This window comes from Ambystoma mexicanum, chromosome 4p (genome assembly GCF_040938575.1).
Source record: "Ambystoma mexicanum isolate Mex_15411 chromosome 4p, UKY_AmexF1_1, whole genome shotgun sequence".
Taxonomy (NCBI): Eukaryota; Metazoa; Chordata; class Amphibia; order Caudata; family Ambystomatidae; genus Ambystoma; species Ambystoma mexicanum.
The window spans coordinates 1,063,021,190-1,063,048,208 of NC_090927.1; the positions used below are offsets into that span (position 1 = coordinate 1,063,021,190).

At 45.9% G+C, this 27,019-nt stretch overlaps 1 protein-coding gene across 3 annotated transcripts in view; it reads left to right on the forward strand.

Annotated features, from left to right (window-relative positions):
* Positions 1-27,019, forward strand: part of ZUP1 (zinc finger containing ubiquitin peptidase 1) — a 705,973-nt gene that overhangs the window by 616,140 nt on the left and 62,814 nt on the right. The gene's annotated exons all lie outside the window — the stretch shown is intronic.

A 27,019-nucleotide genomic window follows, 5' to 3' on the forward strand; every position in this document is an offset into this window, starting at 1 on the left:
GCTGTATGAAAAAGAAATTAATTGTGGTTCATGCAATCTGAGTAAAGCGAGGAAATATCACATACAGAACAGAAAACGCATTGTGAAGAAAGAACAACATGTAACAGCAATGTCTTTATCATACATACTCTTGCGTCCTGTCCCCTTTCCTTCATACTGCATGGGCGTCCCTTGCAAGGGATGGGAGACGGAACCTTTTTCACCAGAAAAACCTTCTTCCCCTTTAAATTTAGAGGCGCGCGCGGGGGGTGCGGCCCTGGGAGCATACGCAGCCCTCACTCTGCCCACCGGCGCCACACCTCAGTTCCCTTTTCGGTGTCAATGGGAATGGGGCGAATTCACCAGCGCTCCTGGGTTTGGTTTCGGCCATGTAATTCCACGCGTGGATACTTCTTCTGTCTTTTGTCTTTTTGATTACAGATACTCGGTCTTCAGGCGTCGCGCTCCGCCCCGGCGCATGTCGACAGCCAACAGGTTTAGCAGCTGTCCAGCCTGTGACTGCTTTTTCCAACTTCAGACCCCCATGCTCTCTGCCTATGTTGCCTTGGCCCAGACCACGGTTCGCAAGCTTGTACAGCGTGCAACGCACTGTCCTCCAGTTCACTGAAGTACAGACTAGACAGGTGGAGGGAGCTCTTCTAGAAGCCGCCTCCAGAGGACTTGAAGGACTTGGTTTACCATCGATCCAGGCCCAAAGTAGGGCCTCTATTCTCAGTTGCATCTACAAGGGAGACTCCTTCCCAGGGACTCGCCCGTACGGGAGGGACCGCTCAGGTTCTTGTACTGACACACGCACCAAGGCTACCTCAGCTACCGGCCTCGAAGCAGAGGGATCCACGATTCCTCCAGGTGAAAGTGTCGAGGGACCGGAACGTTCTTTTTCCGGGTGCTCACCCGAGGGGCCATGCCGGCAAGATGAAAGAGGAGCAGGGTAGGCCTGATGATCCACATCCAATAGTCCCAGAGGAGGCTGGGCCCAGCGAGCCGAGCGACACGACGCAGGCACGTGGAAGGCAGCTCGACAAGATGGCTGCCGAGCCGAACTTCGGCATCTGCCCAACGCTGCACCGGACCTGGGATTTCGGCAACGAGCGAGTCTCAAGGTGGCACTGGCATCAACCAGGTATGTGGCCTACGGCGCAGGGTCGATTCCCTGTGCGTCCAAATGGGCAAGGTATGCAGCTGCTCCAGCAGCCTCCCGCGGCTTCTTCTATATCGCCTACCACCCCTTCAGCCTATGAGGACAGTTTCTTTGAGAAATTCCTCGGGTTCATGAAATCTCCTCAGATGGGGCGGAGGGGATCCTCAGGGACGCCGTCAGGGAAATCCTCCCGACTATGCTAGCAGCACCACAAATGCCTCCGTTGACTCCTCCGGTCCCGGCGCCTCAGCCTGTTGCGCAGGCGGTTCCACACCAGCCTCCGCCACAGCATCTGAGTTCCAGCACTCCTCCTCCGGTACAGGATCCTCCGGACCCTCAGGTGGACACTGATGACGAGGAGGACCCCGACACGCCCTCATCAGCCAAGGCCTTCCATGAACGTCTTGCTGGACTGGCAGAGTACTTGGGCCTTCCTCAACCTGAAGTTGAGCAACCAGCAGGGGGGTTCTCGCTGAAGTCCTCGTGCGATGCAACACCCCTCTACTAACGCCAAGTACAGGCAGATGGAGGGGGATACACTCTTGCTGTCTGCCCATCCTCAACAACACTCTTCGGTGATCGCCACAGCATCACTATACTCCAAAGTGCAGTCGTCCTCCGCTTCCTCCTCGACAGCGTTGCTAGGCAAGGAGGAGAAGATCTTGGAGGCATACGGGAAAAAGCTGTATTCCAACACATCCTTACATCTTCGTCAAGCCAATGCTGATGCCATGCTGGCAGCCGCCAACCAGAGGCTTTGGCGTGAAATTGCCGACTTCCTCCCAGAACTTCCGGTGCAGAGCCAGTCACCTTTCAAGGCAAGTTTAGCAGAGGCCAAAATGGTGGCACAAGACATCGTGGAATCCACTGTGGTCCACATTTATACGTCCGGCCGGGCCATTTGCATCGCCACGGACATGAGCAGAACAGCCTGGCTCCGTGCTACTAAATTCAACCCAGACTTCCAGGAACATATACTGGATATACTGTTCGAAGGGGGGGGACCTCTTCCACTCCACCACGGACGAAGAGCTGGACAAGAAGAAAAGCAGCTCACAAACGGCCAATTCTTTATACATCTTGACAAAGGCCACGCCCAAGTCGTACACCCAGTCACAGCAGCGCTCTGGCAAGGGTCGTACATATGGAGGGTTCCGCAGCTTCCAAGAACAGAGGTCAAGGCAGCCTGACCGCTCGCTGACTCAGCATCGGCGCAAGCAACAAAAAGGGGCGCGGGGTAAGGGCTTTTTCCAGTCCCCCTCCTCCGCAACAGCCTCAGAGGGAAAGAAGGCATGACATGCCCCTCTGGGTCCACGTGTCCCCGGTGTGGGGCAGGCTTGCTCTCCACGCACATTTCTGGCACCAGAAGTTTGCTGACCCCTGGATCCTCTCCGTAGTATCCATGGGTTACCGGCTACCCATCCCAGCCTCTCCTCCCTCCTCCCCTCCATTCCCTCAAGTTAGGACAACAACTCTTTTGGCAGAGATTCAGTTGCTCATACAGAGTCAGGCCGTAGAGGAAGTCCCAGCCTCCCAGCGAGGCATGGGCTTTTACTCCAGGATTTTTGCCATTCAGAAAAAGAACCAGGCGGGCCTGAGAGTTGTGCTGGACCTTTCCACCCTCAACCTCTCCTTACCTCTACAAAAATTCAAGATGGTTATGCTAGTTTTTAATGCAGAGACACTGTGCAAGGGAGACTGGATGTGCTCCCTGGATCTGAAGGACGCACATCTACACATCCCGATTTGGCAGCCCCGTCGTTCTTTCCTCCGGTTCAGCATCATGGGCTACCATTTCCATTACAAGGTCCATCCTTTTGGCCTCAATTCAGCCCCGAGGGTCTTTACCAGGCTCATGAATTCGGTGGTTGCCCTCCTCCGGGCTCAGGGCGTCCACATCTACCCATACCTCGACGACTCACTCATCAGGGCTACATCTCCGGAAGCGGTTCACCACTCTTCCCAGGTTCTTATGTACACACTGCACGATCTGGGCTTTTCGCTCAATTGCATGAAATCACAGCTGCAGCCCACGCAGACTCTGACCTTCTTGGGCCTCATCTGGGACTCGTGCTCCGAGAAGGTGTTTCTGTCGGAGGACAAGATCACATCTCAACCTGGTGGTACCAGCATCTCCTGGGTCTCTTGGCAGCTGTTCTACTAGCCGTCCCCCACACGAGACTCAGGATTAGGAGGATACATCTGCACTTCGCAGCATCATGGAACCAGGAGCGGGGATCTCAATCTGAGATGATCAAAGTTCCTCCATCTCTCCAACCGGACCTCACATGGTGGTCCAGGGACTGCAACCTATGGATGGGCAAGCCCTTTCGGCCTCCCACCCCGCAGGTCACCATCACCACAGCCTCCTTGCTGGATGGGTGGGGAGCCACCCTGGACGATCTCTCGGTCCACGGAACCTGGACCCGATAGGAGCAGGAGTACCACCTCAATTGGCTAGAGCTGAACGCCATCTGGCTAGCGCTCAGAGCATTCCTTCCACTGCTCAGGGGCAAAGTTGTCCTCATCCAGACAGACAACTCGACCAGCATGTTCTATGTCAACAAGCAGGGAGGCACCAGATCCCCTCAACTGTGCTGATTGACAATCGGCATGTGGGAATGGGCCCTGGAAAACGAGATCTACCTCACGGCAGTCCACCTTCTGCCCTCAGGTCGCCACATGGCTGGGTCAGGACCCCGGCTCCCTGGTCGACGCATTCCGGATCCAGTGGAACGGCATGATGGCATGCGCCTTCCCGCCTACTCCGCTGATTCCCAGAGTGATCTGCAAGATCAAGGAGGATCAAGAATGATGTTGAGTCTCACCGGCTCAACATCATTCTAATAGCTGCATGTGGCCGGCCAGGCCATGGTTCCCAGAGCTGATCAGCCTCTCGGAGATGCCTCCAATTCACCTTCCGACGGGCCCAGCACATCTGCTGGCGCAGCAGGGGGGCAGGGTCATCCACTCCGCCCAACAGAAACTAGCCCTCACAGCGTGGTTCCTGAGCAGGTAACACTAAGGTATCTCAGTCTCTCCCAGGCAAATCTGGAGATCATACAGGGCGCAAGGAGCAAGGCTACCAGGGCCCGGTATAAAAGTAAATGGACCAGGTTCTGCCACTGGGCAGACTCCAAGCAAATAAACCCCCTGGCATGTACTTTGGACGACGTGCTCTCCTTCTCGGCGCACCTTGCCCACTCAGGCGTGCAGGTGGACACCTGCCGCACTTACCTCGCAGCCATCTTGAAGGGGCCCCTAAGGGACCCTCATTTGTGGAAACAAGGCACAATCACCACACCCAAACTGATACGCCAGACACAAGGTTGTATTCCCAAAATCTAGGGTTTATTTCAAAGCAAATAGTCTCAGTTGGCCAACTGGTCCCACGCCCCGCGACGTGTGTCTGTGTTAGGGAGAATTCTCTGTTAAGGCTAATTCCCCAAACCTAGTGAGTCCCCCAGCAGCTTTGCTGGATTTTTGGGGTTTATTTTTTTCTCCTGCTAAGAGTGAGACTCTTTTTCTCCCACTCTTAGACATGATTTGAGATATCCTTTGACTTTGTAATGTGTTTTATGGGCTATGGGGTCTTTTTACTCCATAGGGTTTCATGTGGTTTTTGGTAAGTGTGTTACACAGCACCCTCAGTGCAGTAACACAGGGGTGTCATAGTGACCCCCAAACATAGACTCCATATCCTGGGACTGACTACTGTCTCCCAGGGCATGTAATGTCACCATTGACTTTACTAGTCTTAAATTGGGAGCAGAACCAGTACAAACCATCATAGTGTGGAAGTACTGGTAGGGGTAATTAGATTGCCCCTGGGTCTGTTTTTCGAGGGGACACTGTGCAGTCCCCCCTTGTCGAGTGTCTGGCTGGTGGCAGTGGTTACCACGCGAAATATTCCACCGGAATATTTTCTATGGGATTTTCCCATTCATTTTAAACGCACCACTTTTTGGTGCAATGTTAAAGATACCGCCGGGTTATTTATTTAATATTTATTCCCCGGTTGGGTCTTTTTGGCAGGATTCGGTTTTAAAATGGTGTTTGTGTTTGCCTCTGTAACTCCAACCCAAGTCGAGCCCTTTGTTCCACTTTTTGGCGGGCTTCTCCACAGAAGCCTCCAAAAGTGGTGCCACTCTGTCTGGGTCTACATGATGTGTGGGAGGGGGGCTTTAGGCACCCTGGACTGAGTTGTCTCGGCAACTCAAGTCGCACTCTTGTGTGATTGGCCCAGTGGTAAGCCGCCCGGTTCACCATCACCACTTAGCATGTTTGAGTGACAGCTAGGACTGATGAATGGGGGTTTTCTGCATAAAAGCAGGGCTTTGGGGACTGGAACTTCAGAAGTCGCCACAGGACCAAAGAATCCAAAGAGGGAGAAGCTGAGCTGACCTGCAACGACGACACCACCGGTGGAACCCTGCTAAACCGCCTCACCACTTCTTCCAACGACAGAGGAGATCTTCATCCCGAAGAGTCTTCTTCCTTTGACTTGTGGGGATAACCAGTTTGCCCGCATTTTCACCTTCGCGGATCATCTCGTGGCCGCCTTGCCTGTGCCAAGCACCCCGGCAACCGGGATACCACGTTTTACCACTACCGCAAATAAAAGGGTAGTACCTTTTAACCGGAGAACTCCACGGCTGGTTTCTTCCCTGGCAGTGCAACGACCTTCAGCTTTCCTCCAGGTCGAGATCTTCTCTTCCTCTGGACGACGCCGCGACTTGCACCCGCTGCCAGGAACAACTGCCCTCGCTGGAGGATCCTCTCCACTTTCAAAGTACTGTGTCCACCTGGCCTCCCTCGCAACGGTCTGTGTGAGGAGTCTCTTAAATTCTCAACTTACCACTTGGGTTGGCCCTAGGCTGGCTAACTGAACTTTTCTGAGCTGAACTAATTCCTTTCTGAACTCTCTGCAAGACTTTTCAAGCCTCTTAAACTGTGTGTTCTTGGGCGCATTGGTGTTCTACTCTCTCTAAGAGGGAGCCTGGCCTCTGAACTTTTTGCTCACAAGTAGACTTTGACTTTCCTGCCTTGCTGGGTGCTTCTAAAGTATTAGTGTTGTGTGCTTTTCTAATTTCTGCCTTTTCCCTCCCTTTTTTTGATAACTTATTAGAGTGCCATCTTTAGTTAAGCGCTCACCTCTGTCTGAAAATAAGTGGTGTTAACTAAGACTTGTCTAATAAGGAATAAGGGATGTATATATATTAATAGTGACTGTGTTTTGAACTTGCTTACATAATAGTGCTGGAGTGTTTCTATAAGTGTGTCTTTAAATAAATAATTATATACTTTGATACTAAAGCTCTGGTCAGTGTTTGCTTGTGCTACTGTATTTTGGTACCTATCTTGTATACTCTATATACTGTCTAACTCTTCTTGAGAGAAGTCTGGCAGCTCAGTCACAGCTACCAAGTAAATCTGGGTGGTACAGACTGCTACCAATTGGGTTTACTGCCAACACCTGTAGTCCTAAGCCTTTTGCAGTGGTCCCTAAGGGAACTGCACAGGTTTCTGCCTAACAGTCTACCAGACCTCGGGGGACGCAAGAGAGCGAAATTCGTACAACAGTTACATATATACAAAACAAGCATCTAGTAATCAGTAGTGTCACAACTTCTACCACCCTTTTGCATTTCCTTTGAACTGAGCACGATCATTGACAATGGTGACGAGTTTGACACCTTCAAACATTCATTGTGTAACGATTTGCAATTTTGTAAGCCCACAGACATTAAGTCTGTGTTTTAAAGAACACAATGATTCTGTTTCTACAAGCAAGTTGTGCCTAGGGAGAGACGCATTCCAGGCCTTGCTATCTCCTCGTTTCTATTTGTGTACCAGGGAGTCAACTTCTCTCCAGGGCTCTACCAGGCTCAGGGAAGGGGGGCCGCAAAGAAGAGCATAATTCAAGTCACTCCAGAGTTTCTACTGTACTTACCCAGACTAGCTGGCACCTGCTGTTCTGATTAAAATGCCTCACTGCTCATCCTTCCAGGATATACGCGGGAGGGACCGGGCATTTCTGTCTAGTTTACTGTGTTATGTTTCAACATGCCGCTCCCGGCCTTGCATTGTGCACCAGTGAAGCAGAATAATATTTCAGCAAAGCAATTTTACATGAGGCAAAAAGGCATCGTTAGAGAAGACAGAAAGAAAACAAAATGGCGATTTCAGTCACCTCTAAAATGGCCGCACTATGGTTGAGCTTTTTTTATACCTTCTTGTTACTACACACATGAGGCGGTTGGTCTACGCCCAAGAAAGTATATTGCCTTACGATCGAGAATTTCTGGACTGACAAAAGCCTCCTTTTGGCCGTATGCCAGAAGTCTCATTCGTACATTGCATCCTCTTCTGACCAAGTATCTGATTCAGATTCTGCTTCTGAATCTCGTGCATTTTTAGTTGCCTCCTCATTGTCATCTACGTTGATAGACATGAATTCTTTGACTGTCTTTGTTTCCTTATTACCATGGTTACTCAATTTAATAGTGCTCTTTTTTCCTATCATCTGCACACACCCTTCACTAATTTCGGTGCATATTACAGGTAAGCAGTGTATGCAACAACAACATGTCATGAATATTCCTAGTACTGCTACTAGGATCGCAAATAGTTTCCAACCCCATGAATATTATAACTCCCAAAACCAAGAGCCTATATCCCAATATCCTTCTTCGGTATGAAGTTCAGAGCTTAAGACAAGCAGCTTTCTTATCGCTTCAAAAATCATAGGAGAGGAGTCGTTTACAAATACACAGCACGCTGATCCCACGATTTTGCAAACACCGCCGCGATCAACCAGGACTACATCAAGAGCCATTCTGTTCTGAAGTGTCATTAATCTAATTCCTTTCTTCTCTAATGTCATGTTGTACAATATATCTGTTTCATTTATTGTTTTTTCTAAGATTCTAGATAGTTGTCGTATATTATAGGAGTTTATTGCTTGGGCCATAAATGGTACAAATGATTTTGCTACGTCTTCTACTATTAATCCATCCTCATTACTCCTTCATGGCCTGGATCTAGATAGTTTGACTAAATCCGTTTTTTTTAAAAGAAACACTCCTAGGAACATAAGTCCTAAATAACAAGTACCTTCCCCAATTTCTAGGCAACCAAGGATACGCTCTTTCTCCACATATAAAATATACAGGGTCACCTACATATACTGGTTCTACTTCCTTTGTAAGAATCGCTGTATTCTTACATCTAGTGAATATCCCTACTGAATAAGAACCCTTCTTCTTTAAACAGAAAGGAACAGAATGTGGGCTGTAGTTTACTGTATAGGAGGGAGGCACTGCATCTTTATTTCCCTCTGATCTCATACGAAATATGATTACTGATGATTTTTCCGGCACAAACAATCTATCCTGTGGCATTGGTGTGGGCGTAGCTTTTGGCATTATCATTTGTGCTCTATGAAATATGGAGCAACCTATGGGTCTCATAATTATCTCCTCAAATTCATTCATGTTTGTGCTATCTAATTGACCCGTTTCACTTTTATTCCATTTTCCATAATATAATGTACTCAGAGATGCACTGCATGCAGAACTTAAAGTTAGTGGCTGCACGTACCAACCTATTCCTTTGCCACCATGCTGTGGCAAATGAGCACACACCCAACAGTTATTCTTTTTCAAAATTGAATGCGTCATGTTCATTATTTGCAGTAACGTGTTGTTCCCATAACCTTCTCTGTCTTTCTTCCATTGGGGACAGAGTGTAAGTAATTACATTAACAGGGCTTTCAGTGATGGAGTTGTTTTTTATGGGCAATAGAATTTCTAAGGGGTGCATTTCTTCCAGGTACCATAATACCAGTGCTGTCGTTACTGGGGCTATTATGCCCATTACGCACATTATTATTGTTAGAATTAGCATTCAATTTTTTCGATCACTTTTTTTGTGTTATCTTTCATTTTCTATGTTTGATTCATTATCAGCAGTGGTTCAGGAGGAGGCAAAAGCTGGTTCCGGCATTTTTTCTCTTGCGGTCCTCCTTCCTCTGCAGTGTTCGTCGTGAATGTCTCTCGTTGTTGCATTCGTTGGAATGTCGATAAGTTCGATAATGTCAACAGTCCTTCCTGCCAGTTCTTAGCAGCCTGGATCGCTACACGTTGGGCAAGATCTGTGTGTCTGCACATTTGCTCAAAAGCACTCCAGAGCAGTTATTAATTGCCTTTGTACCATGTGCGCCCCGTTTGTCTGTATGGGTTCAGGACACATGGATTTTGTATTAGCACTGAGGAGTCTCGATTATTGGGCTGTCCGATTTGCACAACCCTCACGACGCTCTCCTCTAGGCCTCCGGTTCCTACTTCATCAGAGTATAGGAAACAGAGGCAACAAAAAGAAAATCAACAGGAATGCAGGTTTGATCTCTCCTTTTTCCTGGGCCGCAAATTGTATCGCCTTGCTCCTGGTATCGTGTGATCAATGAACAGTGCGGATGCACTTCCAGACTCAAGCTCGGAGTCTGCCTGTGGCACTCTGACAGATGATGGCGGGCGCCCACGTGATGATGCAAATTTTGTTTCAGGCTGTGGTGCGGCAATAGATGGTGGGCGCCAAAGCGGTACACGCTTGGTGTCGGCCAGCAGTGATGCAGGATCTGCTGGACAATGTTGGGGCGCTCTTTGTCCCTCCTCTTTCACAGCAATCTCTTCAGGCTTTGTTTCAGGATCAGGCAGTTTTTGTGACAAAGAACTGTCACTCGTGTCTTTCATTGCTGGGACCGCTGTCTCTTTCTGGTCGTCTCGATCAGTCAGTTTTTCAAGCGGTGGTGGGACCTTCTTGGCGTGTGTTGCGTCTATCCACACCTTCCGCCCATCCACCCGAATTGCCGTCTGCGTAGTTAGGAGGATCAGATAGGGCCCACGCCATCTGGGTGCTAATGATGTCTTTCGCTCAAAATGTTTGATTAGCACCCAGTTTCCTGGCTCCAGTGCGTGTCCCGTGCCAGTGTATCTTATTGGCAATGCCTCCTGCACCTGCTGATGAATCAAAGGCAATTTTTGCATTAACAGATTACAATAGATACTGAGCACAGGATATTCCAATTTCCTCAGCCTCTTCAGCTGAGGTACACACCAAACATTCGCTGGTCTCCCCATGACAATTTCATACGGGGAGAGCCCAGTTCTCGTCTGCACAGACGTGCGCATGCACAATAGCGCTAGCGGTAATGCATCTACCCAGCTTAACTTGTTGCCTGCACATATCTTGCTAATCTTAGATTTTAAGATACCATTATGGCGTTCAATAAGACTGGCAGACATGGGGTGCCAAGAACAATGGAATCGCTTTTCAATCTGTAGACCTGCACAAATCTGTAGTATTATTGTGCCCACAAAATGTGGACCGTTATCTGACCATATGACACGGGGCAAGTCAAAACGGGAAAAGTATTCTTTTAACATTACTTTCGCCGTGCTCATAACAGTGCTGTCTTTTAATGGATATGCTTCCACCCATTTGCTAAATGCACATATGACCACTAGGACATACTTCAAGTTTTGGCATCTCTCCATTTCTATGAAATCAAAATGGATTACCTCAAACGGCATAGAGGGAGGACCAAAACTGCCTGTTGGAGTCGCCGTTCCCTTCCCCACATTGTGTTGTAGACATGTGATACAATTTTGCACCAACCTCTCAGCATTTTTCTTTATATGCTCATTCTCCCACACTGTGGCTAAATGTTGGACTATCTTTTTGGCACAAATAAGAGTAGGGCTATGGGCCATTGTGACCATTGCAGTCACATAGCAATTGGGCAGAATCCAGTTCCTACTCTTCTTGTCTACCCAACAATCCTCCAGATCTAATTCAGCAGAGCCCTCAGCCCACCCTTGTAATTCATCTACAGTGGCATCCGCCTGCATTTCTTTGACTGTGGCAATTCCATTCTCTATCATGCAGGGCACTTCCTTCGACTGTACTGTAAACATTCTGGCATTCAGGTCAGTGGCAGTTTGTTTCGCAATCGTGTCTGCAAATGCGTTTCCCTCTCCCACTTTGCATGTTACTTTTTTATGCGCCTCGCATTTTATTATTGCCAGGCGCTTTGGACACGTAAGTGCAGACAACAATCGTACAATCAAAGGGCCATGTTGTATACTAGCCCCATGTGATGTTAAAAAACCTCTCTCAGCCCAAAGTCGGCCAAAGTTATGAACCACGCCGAAGGCGTATTGACTGTCCGTATATATGTTTACACTCAAATTTTCAGAAATCTCACAAGCTCTGGTCAAGGCTATTATCTCCGTTGCTTGTGCGGAGTTGTAGGGGATTCTTTTACTTTCCACAATACTTTTTAATGTGGTGATAGCATAGGCAGCAGTTGATGTGCCATCCGGCAATTTAAAACAGGAGCCATCACAAAACAACTCTCCATCTGGCTCTTTTTGTGGGGTGTCTGTCAAATCAATTCTCCCCTTCGTTTCTTCCTCAGTAACCATTAAACAATTATGGGGAGGTGATTCATTTTCATCAGGTTTTTCCATGGGCAGTGGCATTAATTTGGCAGGATTCAAAGCGCTACACCTCATAATTTGGATGTGTGGCGCGAATAGGATAATTTCATATCTAGTCAATCTAGCAGAGGTGAGGTGTTGCGTCTGTGTTCTATTTAATAGAACGTCTATGGCATGTGGCACCATCAAAATGAAAGTGTGCCCCAGTGCCATCCCTTCCGTTTGTTTCACTGACGCAGCAGCCGCTGCAACAGCTCGCAAACATCGGGGTAATGCGCAAGCTACAGGGTCCAGCGCAGAAGAAAAATAGCGGCACATTCTATTTCTTCCACATTGTTCCTGTGTTAGAACAGCCAGCGTGCAACCGACATTCTCATGAACAAACCGTCTGAAAAAAAATTCATAATTTGGTGTGCCCAAAACTGGAGCGGAATACAACGCAGTTTTGAGCAACCCAAATGCTCTCTGACATTCTTCACTCCACTGCAAAGGCATCACAGCATCCTTCTTTATCAACCCCACCATTGGCTTCACAATTTGAGCGAAATTCACTATCCACTGCCGACAATAGGAAGCTATGCCTATTATAGCTCTGACTCCTGTCTGTGTTTTTGGAATAGGCATACCAGAAATGTTATCTATTCGCTCTGGCGTTAGTCTTCTCCCTTCTTTCGAAAGTAGGTAACCCAAATAAGCCACCTCCTTTCGACAATACTGAAACTTCTTTAAGCTAGCTTTGTGGCCATGTGCTGCCAAATGTGTTAACAACAAAACAGTACCCTCTTTACAAATCTCTTCTGTATCTGCAGCGATCAACAAGTCGTCTATATATTGTAACAATACACAACCTGTTGGTAACTCTAACATGTCTAGTTGTTCTTTCAATGCTCTGCTGTAAATACTCTGACATTCTGTGTAGCCTTGTGGAATGTGAGTAAATGTGAATGATCAACCTCCTAATGTGAAGGCGAACAAATATCTATTTTCTTGGTGCACTGGAATACTGAAGAAAGCATTCTTCAAATCAATAACGCTAAAGTATTCTGCTGAAGCGGGGATCATGGTCAAAATTGTGGTAACATCTGGGACTAACGGAAATTGAGGATCTACTACCCTGTTTAATGCACACAGGTCAATTATGAAACGGTACAGTGTCTCATTACCGCCTTTCTTATACACCGGGAGAATGGGACTGTTACACGTGCCGCCTGTAATTTCTTCAATCACTCCCAGTTCTACCAAATCAGACACAATACTTTTCAATCCTTTTTCTCCTTCCGCTGAGATTTTGTACCGCGTAATACGTGGTAATGTTACTCCTTCTTTTAGTGTAATTTTCACTGGCTCTATCTTCAAGCATCCCACATCATGGTCATTTACCGCCCATATACAAGTTGGCACTTCTCTTAATTCCCCTGTCAAAGGTTTAGACAAAAATTCAGATACTGGCACATCCTGTGGAGAAATGGTCAAAAATACTCCATCTGGCGTACAGTGGATTACTGCACTTAGTTTTTTCAATAAATTCAATCCCAACAGATTCTCCCCACAGTTTTCTGTTAAAAGGAATGGACAGTATTCAGTGAATGGGCCTAATGTTACTGCTATTGGTTGGGACACTGGATTAATCACTGGGGTACCTGCCAATCCTACTGAAATATTTCTTTGCCCTGACAGCGGTATCTCTGGAACCAAGTGATGGTCTATCGAACACTTTTGTGCCCCCGTATCCACAAGGAATCTGTGCTCACTATCCCCGACTTTCATTTCTATGTAAGGTCCTTTCTGATTCACGGGAATAGACACCGGTTCCAACCCCTGTCTTGGGCAGACCTATTGGGGAAACAACACATCATCCGATGTGTAATCGCTGCTGTTATTATAGTATGCATTCGCATGAGTATCAAAAATATTCCCACCCCTTCCTCTATTTCCATTTTGCATATTCTGCTGGCTCTGATTCTGAGTAGAGGTTTGATTCTGGTTTTGGGCACCATTCCCTTGACTATTTTGGTGTTGCAGCATGTTATTCCTGTTATGCCCATTTGCTCCTGGGTGCCCTCTATGCTGTCTTCTCTGGACATACCCATTCCTATTTTGCAAATGTGGGCATTGTGCTTGCCAGTGACCTTCCTCTCTGCAATACGCACACTGATTCAATCCCAGGGGCCCTCCATGCATGTTCGGATTACCTCTACCTTGGGCGTTTCCTCTACCTCTATTGTGTCCCACTACTTGCTGGAGTAGCACCCCAACCATTGTTCGTAATGCTTCTATTGTCATCGGCAAGGGGTGCTCATTACAAATCTCATTTATCTCCCTTGCGGGAATACTAGGGTCTGTCATCCATTTCAATGCCTCTAGTATACACACTCTTAGTCAGTTACCTGTCTATCTTGAGGACGATAAATGTCGTCGCTGTATATATGGCTCAACCGCTTCAGTTCTACCTCTCCTAATATCTCTACTCATATACCCAGGTATTGCAAACATTTCAGCATACTCATTATCAAGTTCATTCTTCAGTTCAAAAAGCCGATCTACATGTTCCCTCATCTCTTCATCTCTCCCTCTACGACGTGCAAATGCATTCAAATCTAACAATCGTTGTGGCGGTAATTTCCCGATCAACTGTTTCCATCTACCGACTACATATTCACCCATGCATTCCAACACTACCTGTCTTTCGTTGCTCCTCCTGAAGTCAAATACTGAAGCCATCGCGGCCGTTTCATCATTCCCATCTATATTCATTTTGACCTGTTCTTGCAACTCTCGCTTTCTTTCCTTGCTAATCGCACTCCCAGTCACTCTAACACATCCACTCTGTCCGGCCCCTTCTTCTGTTTCAATAGCTTCAAGCCCAATCACGGGAGGGGCAGATGGGACAGAAACGATCTCTAGAGAGGGGGGTGCGGATGGGATCATGGGAACGGGCTGTATCTGTTGCGATGTTGATTGGCTACCAGGAGGCACTGCATGTGCAGTCTGTGGCTGTGCTAGGATCTGAACAGATGGGAGGGGCTGAGCAACAGGAGGGGGTTGAGCAATAGCCACTAACACTGTCTTTTGAGTCTCTCGCCTTGGGCCTTGTTTCGAATCAGTCAATATTTTTTCTATCAATTCAGCTGATGAATGCAATTCTCGTTGTGGATATATTTTTTCTATACTCAACTGGTCGCGTCTATTTGATCTTCTCAGACTATTACTCCACTCCTCCTCCTCCTTTTTCTTCCGCTCTTTCTGACTTCTCCCTAAGGACATCAAATGCTGCAGGGCGTGTTTTCTTTTTTATTAAAACCTTCTCCAAATTATCTATCCTTGTCATCTCAAAACTCCCATGATTCGGCCACTGAAGATCTTCCTGCTTTATGGTTTACTTATGCTAAATCTCACAAAACATTATCGCTCCCACACCATACTTCACATACATCTCATACACCGGCCACCGGTGGCGCGACCTGGCCAGGTTCCAGAGATTGTCCGCCACAGCGGAAAAACCCAGCTAGGGTGGACAATACCCCAGGCATGTTTTAACCTTACCCTTGGCTAATCAAACTTACTCTGGGTGTTTGATTTTGCAAAATCAACTCTCAACCAATATCAGGATTACTTACGAATCGGGGCACGACTCACCTGATCAATCAATTTGTCTTTTTCAAGACACAATTCGTCCGTATACTGACGCAACCAAGAACATCGTGTCTGCGTATCTTGGCTCACTCTGCCTCGTTTTGGGACCCTCGCCTCCTTGTTCTCTGGCCGGGTACGTCGATCAGGGATCAGATGTGTGCAGTTCTGCAAAGGAATCTCATCGCTTACGCAGGGGTGCCCCGAACACCTCTTGATCCCGGCTCGATCGTCCCGTCCTCGCCGTTCTTTCCGCCTTCCTTAACTCTTAACGTACACGATGGAACAAGTGGGGGAGGGTCCCTATTCGGGCGCCATCTTGAAGGGGCCCCTGAGGGACCCTCATTTGTGGAAGCAAGGCAGAATCACCACACACAAACTGATATGCCAGACACGAGGTTGTATTCCCAAAATCTAGGGTTTATTGCCAAGCAAATAGTCTCAGTTGACCAACTGGTCCCATGCCCCGCGACATGTGTCTACCAGACCTCAGGGGACGCAAGAGAGCGAAATTCGTACAACAGTTACATATATATAAAAAAAGCATCTAGTAATCAGTAGTGTCACAACTTCTACCGCCCCTATTGCATTTCCTTTGAAATGGGCACGATGATTGACAATGGTGACAAATTTGACACCTTCAAACATTCATTGTGTAACAATTTGCAATTTTGTAAGCCCACAGACATTAAGTCTGTGTTTTAAAGAACACAATGCTTCTGTTTCTACAAGCAAGCTCTGAGTAGGGAGAGACACATTCCAGTCCTTGCTATCTCCTCGTTTCTATTCGTGTACCCAGGGAGTCAACTTGCTCTCCAGGGCTCTACCGGACACAGGGAAGGGGGGCCGCAAAGAAGAGCATAATTCAAGTAATTTAATGTTCACTCCAGAGTTTCTACTGTGCTTACCCAGACTAGCTGGCACCTGCTGTTCTGATTAAAATGCCTCACTGCTCATCCTTCAAGGATATACGCGGGAGGGACCGGGCATTTCTGTCTAGTTTACTGCGTTATGTTTCAACATGCCGCTCGCGGCCTTGCATTGTGCACCAGTGAAGCAGAATAATATTTCAGCAAAGCAGTTTTACATGAGGCAAAAAGGCAACGTTAGAGAAGACAGAAAGAAAACAAAATGGCGATTTCAGTCACCTCTAAAATGGCCGCACTATGGTTGAGCTTTTTCTATACCTTCTTGTTACTACACACATGAGGCGGTTGGTCTACGGCCAAGAAAGTATATTGCCTTACGATCGAGAATTTCTGGACCGACAATCTGGGCTTATAGGAACTCAGAGGAGGTAGTCTCCTCCTCCTCCAATCCGATTGTCAAGAAACATTTGACGGGGCTAGCAAGGCTCTACCCGCCCATCAAGAGGCCAGACCCCGTGTGGGACCTTAACATAGTCTTGGGCGCCCTGCCGCACAAACCATTTCAGCCAATGGCATCTGTGGACATCAGGCTGGTCCCCATTAAAACGGCCTTACTTGTCGCCTCACCTCGGCTCGCAGAGTCAGCAAAATCCAGGCACTGGTCGCCTCGGAACCATATACTACCTTTCACAAGGACAAAGTGGTCCTGCGAACACACCCAACATTTCTACCTAAGGTGCCGTTGACGTTCCACTTGAATGAGGAAATAGTCCTTCCTATGTTTTTCGCTGACCCGAAGGATGAGGCACAGAGAGTTCTGCACTGCCTGGATGTCGGGTGTGCCTTGAAATTCTACCTGGACAGGACTAAGGGCTTCCGCAAGTCAGACACCTTGTTTGTCACTTTCAGAGGTGCAAGACCAGGCTATCTAGCCTCCAAAGCCTCCATATCCCGCTGGATGGTCTCAGCCATCAAAGAATCATACGAGGGTCAGCATTCAGTTGTAATCGCCCATGCAGTATGGAGTAAAGGGGACGGGACTTAAGAGTAATTATAGGTTACTCACCGTAGTGACTAACGTGCTCTTAGTCCATAGTCCCCTTTCCTCCATACGTCCCACCATCCTCCCCCCTAATAATAGTGGTCTCATTAGGCAATGTTAAATCTATTGTTGCGCGCCGGAGGGTGGAGTCAGGGCAGCGCATGCTCCGAGGGCCGCACCCCCGCGCGCCTCTAAATTTAAAGGGGAAGAAGGTTTTTCTGGTGAAAAAGGTTATGTCTCCTGTCCCTCGCAAGGGACGCCCATGCAGTATGGAGGAAAGGGTACTATGGACTAAGAGTACGTTAGTCACTACGGTGAGTAACTTATAATATATTCAGAAACAAAAAATAGCAGGTCAGACACTTTGTTGGAAAAGCGAAATGAGAACAGTGTAACAGCCATGTTGAATACAGATGAGAATGCAGCACATATCTATAGGGTAGGAAAATGAGAAACAATACCACTTTTGTTTTGCATAAATGAATATGGTGGGTACACTGTACCTTCAATTTGATTAGGAAAACAAAAGGCCAATATAGTAACAATGTAATGGCGTCTATTTTGATGGTAATGCAGCATTTGATTGTTTTTCCTGTGAGCAATATGTTAGGTAGTGTACACAGTCTGTTATGTAGTGTACACACCTTGATGTCATTACGATGTACATAGTTATGTGAGTAGTGTACATAGTTCAGATCCCTACAGTGTTCAGGGATTCCCTGTGGTGTTCTTAGAATTCTTAGCAGCCTCTGACATCCAGGAACTCTATCACTGAAGGAATGTTTGGGTTTGAAGGGACTGGCAGTTGGAGAGTTGGAGAGAGAGCTGGCCAAGGTGGCGAGAGGCTGCAGTCCATTAAGTGTGAACTTAATAAATTAATGTTCACTTACCTTTACAATGTCCTTGTATCTTTATATTGGCGACGAGGATAACCTCTGGCTGCCTGGACTGCATCAAGGAATGGCAACGCAGTGAACCCACGTCTTTGGTATCCCAAAACAACAGTTGGTGACATGCTAAAGTGGAGCAGTGATTGGAGCCCAGTGAACGGAGGAACGCCGACCCCCATGATTCATGGGTGAGGTGTGCGCAGTGAAGGAACTGGCCCGTCACGTATGACACAGTGTGTCCGTGCTGCAAGTGGTGTGGACACAAGGATCCACTTAACTCCTGCACCCACGTTATGGGAGTCTGTGCAAGGCCTAAATGCCCTGGGCGGCACCTTATTTTGAATGCTGGGGGAGGTAAGGCGTTGGCATGCCCTCAGGAAGACTGTGGAGCGTATCGACAAAGCAGTGTGCAATACCGCGCACCTCTGTGCGTAAGAAAACGTGGTGGCCATATTGTTTACGTTACAGTTGCCATAGCCGCAGGGATCCGGGCTATGTGCGACTGTAAACAGCGATTGGTGACAATCAGTCACGCTCCTCCTCGTCCCATTTAATTAAAAAAAAATACACATAAGGAAAAAGGAACAAGCGGGAGAGAAGTAGAACTGGCCACATGTTTCAAGGTTACCCATCTGAACATTATATGCCTTTATACATATTTAGCTTTTTTAAAAAAAAAAATGAAGGAAAAGCAGTAATAAAATACTTACTTAACCCTTGTGCTCACTGAAGCAGTAAATCCCTGCCATAATATAGAAACTTACAGCAGCAGGAGACATCTGGTAATTGACGCTCAGAGGAGACATGGCGAACATACCTAGTCCAGTATGGTTTTTGCCCCAAGGTTGTAGGGAACCAGTTATCAGGTGGAAGGACTGGAAAGTAATTTTTTTTAAATGTATCATCGTTCTCTATGGCCCAAATTATTCCATGGAAAGGAAAGATTCCCTCTTGTACCATGTTGTGGATCATGGAGGTCAAGAGGTGTTGAAAAGATTACCAGAGCCGATCCTAGAGGAAGGAGTAACTTTGACTCCCTTTGAAATGAGCATCTTGAAAATTGGATAGGCATTATGAAGACAAAGCGAACAAGATCCTTGCGAGGTACCACTTTGCCACCAGGGAGCGAAAGAAAGGAGAGAGCATTGAGGATTTCCTCACAGCCTTGAGGGGATTGGCTGTCAAGTGGCAATTTAAACCATGTTGTTGGGATGAAAAATTGAGAGATCAGTTCATGATCAAATGTTCTGAGGATAAGGTGCTTGAAGAGTTGTGGAAAGAGAAAGATCCAGACTTGGACAGGGCTGTCGAGATAGCAAAGAATGTTGAGCATACGGCTACCTGCATTAAGGAACTGGCTACAAATAGAACAAAGTGGTGCTAAGTGGAGAAGGAAGCAGTTGGCAGTGGTGACATTCTTTCCCGTTTATTCTATTTGGTCGCGCGTTCTCAGGACCTGATCGTGTTATTCACTTCAACTTTCTTTTACTTTCATTTTCACTTTTGTGCAAGATTTGCAAGACCTGGGAGAACGGTGTGGCTTGAACAAATTGCATACTTCTTTAACAATTCCAAGGGGACGCTGTGTGGGCAGACCAGCTCCGCTCCCCTAAGCCTCGTCAAAGCCACTTCGTCCCGCGGAGCGGACGCAAAGTGGTGCTAAGTGGAGAAGGAAGCAGTTTGCGGGGAGCGGCTGCGGTGCCCCTGCGAGAAGATCCTCTTGCCGCCCACTGTCACAGCGTATAGCAGGAGGCACTCGCATTTACAAAACACCCAAAAAATATATAAACACCAGTACTGTCAGTATAACGCGGGGTGGGGCCTTGTAACATATAACCTCTATTAAGTGGCTAAAAGACTTGCACACATTGTGAAGGTGGACGCTTCACATAAAGTATAGATCTGTAATTGTCCGGTTTTTCAATTACTTGTGAGAATCCACGCACTGCTGGGAGACTGCCGGGGTTCTCCCTTTGATTCCAGCAGCGGGATCTATAATAAACATAACTTCCCGTGTTAAGGAGCTATAAAGCCCAGTGACCAAAAGAATTGACAACATCTAACGTCTGCATTTTCACAGCAGATTGGAAGAAAACTAACCGTGGCTCTGAAACACGATTGTTCCTTGTTTGCTCTGGGAAGCTGTATGCTGCTGAGAGACACTGGGGGTCTTTCCCTTTGATCTCAGCAGCAGGGCTAACAACGTAAAGGATAAGACAAGTATTATCCTTTGTGTAATTGAGCAGTGAAGTCTAATAAGCAATATAAACAACAATATTCAGCGCCTGCACTTAATAGAAGATTAGAGGGAAATCTATTGTGATTCAATAGGGAGTCACATAACTCTCGTGGACGGTTTAAGTGCAAAAATTGTCAAGAGTTCAAAAACATACACAAATTGAATATGCCAGCTAAATACTATCTGCGTAGTGGTACTTTAGCAGATGATCTGAGAGCCCCGGAGTGGGAGGGATCATTTGTGTCAAACGCTCATCTTCCACAAGTACTGGTCGATATACAAAGCCAGCAAGTAGAACTAGCAGGACAAAAAGAAACTGTACGTGTGTTCATAACATGGACAACACTCAAGTTTCATGTGGTAGTGGAGTAAATGGGAAAATTGCCCTTGACTCCTCGTTGAAGGCGGGAAATGACTACACTCTTACGGCAACAATCATAAAGGAAAAAAGAAAAAAATGCTTCCTAAAGCAGAGGCAAAGGAGTATGGGAGATTTGTATCTGGGGTCACCTGACAATCTATTTTCTCCAGCAAACAAAGCTCAAACGGAAATAACTTCAGATACTGTTACTCAGGGTCGAGAGTTTGATCATGGACATAACCTTTCCCCTATACCATCAAATGAAGATCAAACCTCTCTGACTATACTAAAATCAAGTGAACAACCCTGACTGTTTCCAATAACACCAAGTCAAATAGTGGGGGACTTGACATATCAGACTACCCCCCAGAGGACCAACCGAGATGTGAGTCCGAATAAAGCTACACTAGTAGCCTGCAACTATGTGCTGGTCATCGTCTTTGAAATGTTGAGAGGAGAAGTTCAGACTCATTCGGGGACTCTATTAGAGATCACTAAAGAAGATGAAAAAAGTAATGCTGTTAACACATCTATCTTGCCATCAATAGTAAATTTGTCTGAAGTTTGTTAAACAAAATTCAGAAATTCAGGATCAAGGAGTCCCTTAAAGAACTGAGTTTGGGGAGAAGAGAAACACAGTGCATGATATATGAGCTACTGAACATCGTAGCCAGGAAAAGTGAGACTGGCCTGGGTGGTGAAACATCTCCACCAGAAGATGAAATAATTCTGTTATTCGATGATACCCCCTTATTGGAATCAGTTTTGGAGGAATTTCACAGACTGGCACATGTGGTGAAGATTGAACCAAGTGAATCTGTAAATCCTACAAAGGATGGAACTTCTATTTCTGAACAAGAAGAGAATAATGTGGACGACAATTGGAAAGAAAACTCCCAGCAGAACTCTAGGGGGAGAATGAATGCTAAAAGAAAGATTCAAAGAAAGAGAAATTTGGAACCATCATTATTGGTGGCAGAGAAGGACAAGAAATGGAAGAATAAGACATTAAAAAGAATAAAGAACACAGGAGCAAATAGCTTCATAAACAGACTTAGCGACCCAATTATTATGATCCCAGATAAAGTCAAATCCGTACAATCAAGGTCAACCCAAAGTAAAAGTCAAGATAGTACCAACACATTAACAAAGGATAAAACGGAAACAATCAAATAACAAGATAAAGCCACAGAAGACACCAGATTTGAAAGTGGTCAATGTGACCAAATAGGTATACAAACTGAGAAGATTTTGGACCATAAGTCATGTGACTTGAGAAAAAGTCTTCCTAAATCATTTAAGGTACCCGATATGGGAATAATAAAGCCATCAAACGCCATCTCGGAGCGGAACAGTATAGGAAATTCGATCAAACTAGCCCCAATTTTGGCCCCAAGAATAAAAAACATCCCATTAGATAAACGGAGGGAGTTGCCTACATCACAGAAACCAGATGGGCTGAAAATGGCCCGATCTTCCTGATGGGGATACTGCGATCAAAAGATATACGTCCAGAGACTGGAAATAAAATAACAGCTAATGATCATTCACAAGAAATTTTACCTGAACCTATGTCAGAGAAACCATGGAATGAACTATTGATTTAGATAAACAGAAGAAAGAAGAAAAGTCGAAGGAAGACCCGAATGGACTCAGACTGAGTGATGACCCATCTAGAAATCAAGAACCTCAGTCATTTTGGGAAGAAAATGCACCATATGCTGTTCCAAGACTCTAGTGTAAATGTAAAAAGCCCCTCTTAAACTTCAAATCGTTGAATAGAGGGGCAATATTGGCAAATATGAAGAAAATTCCAGACCCATACCTGTTTTCATCAGATGATATAGAATAGAACTATTGTGGACAAGGCCAAGAAAAGAATGGAACAGACTGAGACAAGCATGGTGCTCAAGGACAGACCGCCTGTCAAAGCGTTTGGCAAAAGGGAAAACATTGCCAGAGACAAGGAAGTTGATTGGAGAAGCGGAGAAAGAGACAAAGACACTGACTAGAGAAACCGAGGGAGAAGCTTCCAAAACAACCGTAGGGAAATGTCTGGTGGTCATGGAGGCTTTTGTTCTTTTAAAGGATGTTTTAGATGTGGAAGTGGTGAACACTCTGCAAGAGACAGAGAATGCACAGCAATTTTTGTAGAATGTAGGTGCTCTTGTAGAAAAGGACATTTGTCCAAGTGCTGTCGGCTCTGGTGTGGAAGTGTAGGAATGATAGAAGAAGATGGTGATGATGTAAAGGATGTATATGATGGATTAGATGTGGTACAGGTAGTAGATGTAATTTGTGAAATTAAGATTAAGAAGCCCAAAACCTTGATTGATGTAAATGGAGTGGCGATTGAAATGCTAGTTGACGGTGCGGATAACACCTTGATCAGTAAAAAGTTATGTGAGGAGAGTTTAAGTGTGTGTTAAAGGAGTGGAAACAAATGCATATGGTGATAATCCTATAATGATTATGGGTGAATTGGATGCCAAGTTGTCATTCAAAGGGAAGACCACTATAAGTATGATGTATGTGACAATTGTGGGGGGTAACGTATTGTCCTGGATCTGTCAGGCTGCGCTTGTAATGAAATTGGACCGCAATGGAAAATAAGTGTTTAATGGATGTAATTTGGTTGTGTCGGAACCCAAAGGTAAAGTGGTGGTTGAACATGAAGGAAGTGTTGAGAAAGAGATGGCTAAAGGCTCCCGATGTTTTCGGAACTGGTGTTGGGTGTCTGAAAAGTTTTATTCACAATATTAGGCATAACAAATCTTCAGTGCCATTTGCTGCCAAACTCAGGCCTCTTCACTGGCATGCGAAAAGTTTGTTGAATTACAGATTGAGAGAATGCTCAAGGAAGGCACCTTTGAGCGATCAGAAGCTTTGGAATAGGTGAGTCTCATTTTGATTGTAAAAAAAAAATCAATGGTGCGATAAGGTTGTATGTAGACCTCAATAGGTCATCAAAAACATAGTAACATAGAGGTTTCCTTTACCAAAAAATCAATGAGATGATTGTAGATTTGAATTGTTCCAAGGTATAGTCAGTCATTGTTGGATCTAAAATCTGCCTATCACCAGGTAAGAATGCATCCTGATTCGCATGATATCTTCACCTTTATTAGCCATGTAGGTCTATTGAAATGTGTCGGGGGATGCCTTTTGGTCTGATATCAGCGGCCAGTGTTTTTCAATGTGTCATGCACAACATTGTGAGTGGAGTTAGTGGTGTACAATTCTATCAGTATGACATATTGGTGTGGGGGAAAGACGAGGAAGAGCATAGCACAAGATCGAAGCAAGTGTTGAAGAAATTGGAGTGTGCTGTTTGACACTGACTCTAAAAAAGTGCAAGTTTAGTAGAACACAGGTGGATTACTTGGGGATATAGTATACCAGGAGAATGAGTTTGTCCCAAATTGAACACTGTCAAGGCTATTACGGATATGTAATCACCAGAAAACAAGGCAGAGGTATCATCCTTTTTGGGAATGATTGAATATTATGCAAATGGTCTAGCAACTAAAACGGTGAATATGAGAACTTTCAAGAAAGGTGTGCGGTATGAGTGGAATGAGAATTGTGAGGAAGAGTTTGTGAGAGTAAAGAAGGACATCACCAATGCATCGGTGTTGCAAGGATTCAGCAAAAATGCATTTACGATTTTATATACTGGTGCGTCAGAGTTTGGGCTGGAGTGTGTGCTCATGCAAGAGGATGGTGTTGGATTGCACACCATTGCGTATGCCTCTAGGGTGCTCAAGGAAGTAGAGAGACGTTACTCAGTTATTGAGCAAAAAGCACTTGCAGTTTTGTGGGCAATAAACACATTTAGAGTGTATTTGTATGGAATGGAGTTTACTGTTCGAACTAACCACAAACCTTTAGTGGCAATATTTAACAGGAAAGGTTTGGACAGAGTTTCTAGAAGAACTTCCAAATGGATTACCAGATTACAAGGTCTTGAATTTGTGGTAGAACATGTGCAGGGTAAAGACAATGTAGTTGCAGGTGCATTGTCGGCGACCACTTGTTGAGGAAGAGATTGATATTGCAGCAGATGAAGGTGTCAAAGACATTTTTGTGTTGGAGGAGTCTCTACAAGAGAAGGAGTGGCTAGAGGCTTGCCTGGATGATGGATTGTACCAAGAAGTGAAGAGGTTGGTGCAAAGGAGATGGACTGGTGGTATTGATCAAAGGTGGAGTGAGCAGATCGAAGAGTTTAAGAAGGTCAAACATTATTTGAGTATGGTTGATGGATTCGTGTATAGAGGGCAAAGATTGTTGATGCCAATCAGTATGCGTGAAATTGATGTGGACATTGGACATAGAGTACATTTGGGAATTGGAATGTTCACTTACCTTTACATTGTCCTCGCATCTTTATACAATACCCAAATGCCTTTTAATTCAAGCAAAGATACTGGAGTATTCTCACTGTAATGTGTCAGAATACCTGCCTTGCTTGCTTGTTAGAACAGACATGTGTAACTTGGGACACTAATGGTCTCCTTGCACCAAGTAGTGAATTGAGGTTTGGAAGGAAACCTGCACTCTCAACCATATGTTATTGCAATACCAGAGCCAATAAATGGTATGACTTTGGTATGCCAACTCATCTGTGGCCTTGCAAGGAATCACCTAATTCATCATTGATCCCAGTGGCATAAGGAGATTTTCATTAAAAGAGGCAGGAGAAAGGCTTGTCATGGGGCACTGGTCAAAACCATAGCCGCACCGGTCAATATCATATCACTTCTTTGCAGGCAGGTGCATCAGGGATTTAGAGGGGAAAAGAGCGCAAGTGCCCATCCACTTTGCCACTGAATGAGCCATTTTTTATTGGAATAGCTTCTAACTGTTTCTGGGTGAGAACCAGTAGTGCACATTCAAACAAAAAAAGCATCACTCCATAGTTCTATGAAAATGTATCTGAAAATATCTCTTATCTAGGCCCACACATATGTACAAGACTTCTCACTAGAACTGGTAATATCTTTCAGCAAAGGACAATTACTAGTTGCCTCCATGAATACACATGAGTTTCTCGTCTCTTAATTCTGGTGACAAGAGGAAGCATCTTAAACTGTCAGTAGTGATTGGGGCAAACAAACGTACTTGTTGTATACTGCTACACGTCACTTTTGATCTGAGGGCATGTGGCTCAGTGCGTCCCTATAGTGGTGATATTACCTGTCTGCAAGCAGTTATTTTATGGGGTGCCATCTACTTCTGCGGATATTATATTGAGGATAAAAACAGAGCATCAAGGCAGGGACCCATGTTATGCGCTTGTCCCAGGGATTCCCTTTCCTTTCTCCATCTCAGTCTAGTCCCCATTGAAGACTAAGGGCATAGTCACTTCATGCAAAAGAACAGATATGGAATAAACATCAGTTGATAAAAGATGCATATATGCCCTGAAGAGACTCTCTCATATGCACTCCAGACTGGCCCTTTACATCTAATGCACTCTGGGTGCAGAGAGAACTCGGAATGTGCCAGTGCTGATGCCATCCACATTATTTGAAGGACAGAGAAAGAATTGGGGAAAGTAAAGAAGATAACTTGGGACTGACCCAACGTTTGGGAAACCAAATGGTCCCCTCAATCTGTCATTCACTATAAAACTGTAAAACTATAAAACTGAAGTCCTATTGTTCCCTGGCAACACTCTCCCTCCTCCTTTCATTATCTTTCCGCCCTCCCATGTCTCCTTCTCCCCCCACGCACGTAACCTTGGTCTTTAGATTGACCCTCACCTCTCTCTATCTCACCACATTTCTCTTACTGCCATATCTTGACGTTTTCACCTCTACAACATCCGTAAAATTCGACCCTTCCTAACCTTTCATGCTACTAAACTCTTAATCTCCTCCCTCATCTTCTCTAGACTTTTCTACTGCTCTACTCTTCTCTTTGGTCTCCCCTCCTCTCATCTCTCCCCACTCAAATCTGTCTACCACTCTGCTATTCGCTCCCTCTGCCTCCTCTCACCTCTTGACTCTATCTCCATCTCTCACCTCACTTGGCTCCCTTTCCACTCTCTGCTTAAATTCAACTTCCTCTGCCTAGTCTTCAAATCCCTCTATGGTCTTGCCCCCCGCTACCTATCCTCCCTCCTTACTTTCCATACTCCTTCTCGTTCTCTCCGATCTGCTGATCTCTTCCTTCTCTCTCCTCCTCCTCCCCCCCTGCGCCTCTTCCCGCTTCCAATTGCTCGCTCCCTTCCATTGGAACTGCCTCCCCCTCTCTATCCGCTCCATTCCCTCCTACCCTATCTTCCGTACCTCTCTAAAATCTTCTCTTCCATTCACCTCCGCAGCCCTTCCACTCTACTCC